Source organism: Panthera uncia (genome assembly GCF_023721935.1).
Source record: "Panthera uncia isolate 11264 chromosome A1 unlocalized genomic scaffold, Puncia_PCG_1.0 HiC_scaffold_16, whole genome shotgun sequence".
In the NCBI taxonomy this organism is placed as follows: Eukaryota; Metazoa; Chordata; class Mammalia; order Carnivora; family Felidae; genus Panthera; species Panthera uncia.
The window spans coordinates 18994340-19000339 of record NW_026057576.1 but is presented as its reverse complement, the minus strand read 5'-3'; the positions used below and the strand labels follow the sequence as shown (position 1 = coordinate 19000339).

Sequence of the window (6000 nt, the reverse complement as noted above, 5' to 3'; positions counted from 1 at the left end):
AGAGGTGAGGGGCAGTGCAGATCACACAGAGCTCACGGAGCATTCTACTGACCTCACCTTCTCCACTTGGACACAGTGGGCTTCACATTGTAACAAAGTCTCTTCCGCTGCCGTGTGGGCAGCCGCAGCTACTAAGCAAAAGCATTGGAATACCTGCCCTATTGGCTCCCCCGGGGCTGCTGTAGCCAATTACCACAAACTGGTGGCTTACAACAACAGAAATGTGTTCTTCCACCTTTCTGGAGGCCACAAGTCTGAAATCAAGGTGTCTGCAGGGGCGGTTTCTTCTGGACCCTCTGAGGGAGAATCGGCCCCAGGCCCGTCTCAGCTTCGGGCCGTTGCAGCAATCGGGCTTGGAGCTACTTGTCACTCGAGTCTCTGCTTCTGGCTTCACCGGGCCCTTTCCCGTGTATGCGTGGTTTTCTGTGTTTCCGTGTCTGAACCTCTCTGTCCTTCTTCTTATGAAGACACCAGTTGTTGGATTAGGGCCTATTGTAATGCAGTATGACCGCATGTTCATCGATTACATCTACAAAGACCCTATTTCCAAATAAGGTCACATTGACAGGTTCCAGATGAACATGAATTCTGGATAGTATACAGTTCGCCAACACACCTATCGCTAAAATAGTGCATTTAGGTGTATGATGAAAAAACTAGGCTTGTTTTTTCAGGTCCATTCCTGCAGTTTACAGGAAGGAAAACAGTGTGTGAAATGAAAGGCGATCACTTACCAAGATGGAATTGGCTGAAAACAAAGTATGCGCAAGAAGGCCAAAGTCCAGGTCTGAGACTAATCTGCTGAGTTGTGGTTTTTTTTTTTTTTTCTTTTTTTCCCCAAAGTAGCAGTAAACTTATATGAGCACATACATCTGAAAAGAACACAAAAAAGGCCTTTCCACAGAACTGCCTTCAGTAATGAAGGTTTTAGCCCCGGTGCTGGCAGTGAGCGGCCAGGCAGTCCAGCAGGTCTGGGTTCAGGATCTCCAGCAGAAAGGCAGGGTAAGGACTGCCAGTCTTTTCCTGCTGACTTGTTATTTTCATTTATTTTTAATTTTTAAACAATTTTTACTGTTTACTTATTTTTGAGAGAGACAGCATGCATAAGCAGAGGAGGGGCAGAAAGAGAAAAAGAGACACAGAATCTGAAGTGGGCTCCAGGCTCTGAGCTTATCAGCACAGAGCCCGATGCGGGGTTCGACCCCACAAACCGTGAGATCGTGATCTGAGCCAAATTCAGATGCTCAACTGACTGAGCCACCCAGGCGCCCCTTCCGGTGACTTTTTAAAAGAGAACATTTTGTGCTCTATGAAACAAAAACGTATACAAATTCAACATTTACAAATACTAACCAAGTTCTTGAACTGCCCCTCTCTTCCCTACACTCACCCGTTGCCACCTCTCTCCATGGTGCCTTCCGGGCCTGATTCACCAAAGTCCAGGAAGAAATCCCAGGAGAGAAGGTCAACAAGGACGGCGAGGCTCTCTGCTTCTTTACCAGCCTAGTTTGCTGCAGCCAGCCATGCTCCTCAGGGGGCATCGTCTTGACGCATTTATATATGGCTGTGTCCACCTCAGAAGAAAGTCATGGAGCATTTCTGGAGATGATATCGAGCACATGAGGCTACTTCACAACCATGAGCTAGTGATGTCTGGTGATCACAGGGATGGTCTCTACCCTTCTCTTTCTGTCTGTCTCTTTCTCTGATGTCTCTCTCTGTCTCTTATACACACACACGCAGACACTATTTAGTGCCTTGCCTCTTCAAAGCACCACCTGTATACTTCTGGTGTAGCTGTTCCTCTTCTCCATACCCTCTCCCCACACGTGCATATTTTACCCCCCAGTGCCTGGCCTTATGGAGGACTTACACCTCCATCACTTCTACCCAAATGCTGCTCACTTAACACCCGACCGTGTTCCTGCCCCCTTCCTGTTCAATGTGGCTTATACGGCGTTAGCTGGGTCATACATGAAATCAAGTTGCCTGTGACACGGCTCTGTGCTCAATTCAAGACATATTGAGAGACAGTCACCCTGCCAAGCCTCTGTGAGCAGCATCAGTGGAGAACAGTAGTACAGACACCCTTGCTTCTTTTTTCCATAGACAGTCCCCATTCCCGTGCCCGTATTTTTGGTGTTTCAATACTAAGGCTAGACTAAGTGTGGAATAAGTGTGAAAGCCCAAGTAGAAAGACAGGTAGCCACTTCCACTGGAAAAAAAAAAAAAAAGTTTGTGTAGCGTTTCATTACGGTTCAGCCTCTGTTGCCTTTCTTTTTGGGTCCCTGCTTTTTCATTTCAATGGTAGCATTTAAAAACACAGTTGTATCCAAAGAAAACAGAAACACTACTTTGCAAAGATATATGCACCCTTGGGGCGCCTGGGTGGCGCAGTCGGTTAAGCGTCCGACTTCAGCCAGGTCACGATCTCGCGGTCCGTGAGTTCGAGCCCCACATCAGGCTCTGGGCTGATGGCTCGGAGCCTGGAGCCTGTTTCCGATTCTGTGTCTCCCTCTCTCTCCGCCCCTCCCCCGTTCATGCTCTGTCTCTCTCTGTCCCAAAAATAAATAAAAAACGTTGAAAAAAAAAAATTAAAAAAAAAAAAAAAAGATATATGCACCCTTATATTTAGTGCAACATAATTTACAATAACCAAGGTATGGGAGCAGCCCAAGTGCCCACCAATAGACAAATGGATAAGGAAGATGCAGCATATGTGTTCCGTGGAATATTACAAGACAGGATGAGATCTTGCCATTTGCAACAACGTGTTGCCATACCTAGAAGGTATTATGCTAAGTGAAATAAGTGAGACTGAGAAAGACAAATATCATATGATTTCACTTCTATGTGGAATCTAAAAAACAAAACATGAATTTAATTTTTTTTTAACGTTTATTTTTGAGATAGAGAGAGGCACAGCATGAACAGGGGAGGGTCAGAGAGAGGGAGACACAGAATCCGAAACAGGCTCCAGGCTCTGAGCTGTCAACACAGAGCCCGACACGGTGCTTGAACCCACGGACCGCGAGATCATGACCTGAGCCGAAGTCGGCCACTTAACCGACTGAGCCACCCAGGCGCCCCCAAAACAAATGAATTTAAAAAATGCAGAAACAGACCTACAGAAAACAAACTGATGGTTGCCAGAGGGAGGAGGGGTGGGGGGGGGGATGGGCAAAATGGATGAAGGAAGTGGGAGATCCAGGCTTCCAGCTGTGGAGTGAATAAGTCGAAGGAATAAAAGGCACAGCACAGAGAATACAGTCAATGACACGTAATAGCATCGTGTGATGACAAATGGTAGCCGCACTTGTGGCGACCACGGCATAACATACAGGAGAAGTCCGATCCCTCTGCTGTACGCCTGAAACTAACGTAGCATTGTAAGTCAACTCTACTCAAGTAAAAAAATTTAAAAAAAGAAAAGGCCATAAAAAAAGAGGCTGTGGTGTATACTTTGCTCTTTAGTATCTCTTTATTGATGTGTATTTTACATGTCATGTAATTCATCCATTTCTAGTGCACAGTTCAATGAGTTTTGGTAAGTTACCAGGTTGTGCAGCCATAACCATAAATCAGTTTTTGGAGGTTTCCATCACCCTAATAAGATCTCTCATGCCCATTTATAGCCAATCCATTCCACCTCCACCCCCAACCCCTAGCAACCTCTCTAGCCTCCTAATTAGCAACTATGATAAAATAAAATTTGGTATTGTCATTATAGGCTAAATAGACTCGGACAGCTTCCTTCCTACGTGAGGAAGCTGGCATTCTCACAGTGGCTGCCATTGTGGTCTAAGCCCAGGGCCAGTTGTCATGGTGAAACTGAAGGCTGGGGGAGGGGAGATGGAGGTCGTGGCCAGTACACTGACCTTGCTGAAACCCGTAAGCCCCTTACCCCGGAACCACAGTACACTGTCTCCTAAACCCGCTCTGCTGAGAACAACTTTTTTAACAACTTAAAAACAAAATTCACAGGAAAAATGACTATGTGCCTCAGTCTTAAAGTTTTTATTTATTCATTTAAGTAATCTCTAGCCCCAGCATGGGGCTCGAACTCACAACCCCAAGACCAAGAGTCGCACGCTTCTCTGACTGAGCCAGTCAGGCAGCCCCTCAGTCTTAAATTTACTGTAACTTTTAAAAAGTAATATATGTTTGTAAAGCCTGGATTATGACCTAAGAAGGTTTTTGTAACTAAAAAACAAAAGGTGAGATGAAATAAGAAATCACCATGCTCAAGTACACAGGGAAAATGCTGGTCACTGACAGTTTGGAAGTTTGTTTTGTTTTGTTTTTTAAGAAAGAAATGTCAAAGTAAACACAAGGATCAAAAACCTGGCTGGCTCAGTCAGTAGAGCATGTGACTCTTTATCTCGGGGTCATGAATTCAAGCCCCACGTCGGGGGTGGGTAGAGTTTACTTAAAAAAAATTTTTTTTTAATTAAAAAAAACCGACAGAGGTATTTCTGCCTCCACTGTCCTCTGTGCTCCATGAGAGGAGAAACGTAATAGATCCTCAATTAATATTTGCTTAAAGAATGAATAAATGAATGAGGGCCCATTATGTTCTAAGTACTATGCCAGAAACTGGGGCTCAAAAGATGACCAAGGACTTCATGTCAAGAAATCTAAGTATAGTGGAGAAGCAGGCATATAAACAAATAATTTCTATGTAGTATGAGAACCAATAGAAGTAATTTCAAGGTATAAAGATCACCCAGAACAGGTGGTAATTAATGGAGGAAATAATTAGGGGAAACTTTGCATGTGCCCATATTCTTCAGGAAGGCAATGACAGAGGAGGGCATTTTAGGCAGAGGAAACAGCATATACGAAGGGAAGAAGTGGGGTGCCTGGGTGGCTCAGTCGGTTAAGTGCCCGACTTCGGCTCAGGATATCATCTTGCAGTTCATGAGTTCAAGCCCCGTATCAGGCTCTGTGCTGACAGCTCAGAGTCTGGAGCCTGCTTCGGATTCTGTGTCTCCATCTCTCTGCCCCTCCCCTGCTTGCTCTCTCTCTCTCTCTCTCTCTCTCCCAAAAATAAACAAACATTGAAAAAAACAACAACAAAGGGAAGAAGTAGCAGTCTGAGCATAAAATGTATCAAGGTATGTTTTCCCCTGCAGCCATGGGAAACAACGCAAATGTTAACAAAGTCTTGGGTGGGGGTCAGATGTAGGAAGCAAGAAACAATATGAAGGTCACCTTCAAGGGCTTTGGTGGGAAGCAAGAACTGTGCACAATGCAATGGTTCTTCCATGGAGGACAGACTAGACGGTGTGAGCAACAGTAAGCAGAACAATGGAGCAAATTTCTTGTGCCAGTTTATGTGTAGGGCCTCAGTGCTGAAAATGTAGGAAAGTGGCAGTGGCAGAAGTCACAGTTTTGATGGCATAAGGTGGCACATGGAATTGTGCGTGAAGTCTGCAGTCGGTAGGGAGATGCACCAGAGAGAAGGAAAAGAAACAAGAACCTCGGACTCTGGCAATAGTGAACTTGGTGAGAGAGGGACAGTCGGAGGTATCAAGTTCAAAGGGGTGGATGGAGAGCAAGAACCAGATTAGCATGGAAATGGGGACCAGGAAGATTCCCTGAGACCATATTATGCAGAGAAAGGAGACTGTTATTCAGACCTGTGGTCTGGTCCAAGCACAATGTGAGAGCTATTTAGAATGCTGCTGATTGAATTTGTCACCCCCACCCCGCCACCAACAAAAAAAGCTGGAAGGTTCTCACCACATATTTGAGGCTTGGAAAGCAAAACGTGTCTTAAAAACCATCCTAAGAGATCACTCTAGAAAGATCTGGAGAATGATATCAGAAACCTTTTAATTTGTTTTGGGAAAAAAAACAGTACAAAGCCAATTGTATATTTCTATACAGTGTTCTAATTCGAGAGACTAATTTCATTGTCAACAAATCTTTTTGTGGCCTTTATAAATAAATCCTTCTGGTATTATCATTGTAATATAGACCTGGCCAAGATATGTT

At 44.7% G+C, this 6000-nt stretch overlaps 1 long non-coding RNA gene across 1 annotated transcript in view; it reads right to left on the bottom strand.

Moving 5' to 3' along the window:
- Positions 1 to 587: 587 nt before the first annotated feature.
- The window catches only part of LOC125933750 (uncharacterized), a 45814-nt gene continuing 40401 nt past the window's right edge, over positions 588 to 6000 (bottom strand). The window contains exon 3 of the long non-coding RNA XR_007461088.1: positions 588 to 1599. This is a non-coding gene — a long non-coding RNA (uncharacterized LOC125933750). The remainder of the gene's footprint in view (positions 1600 to 6000) is intronic.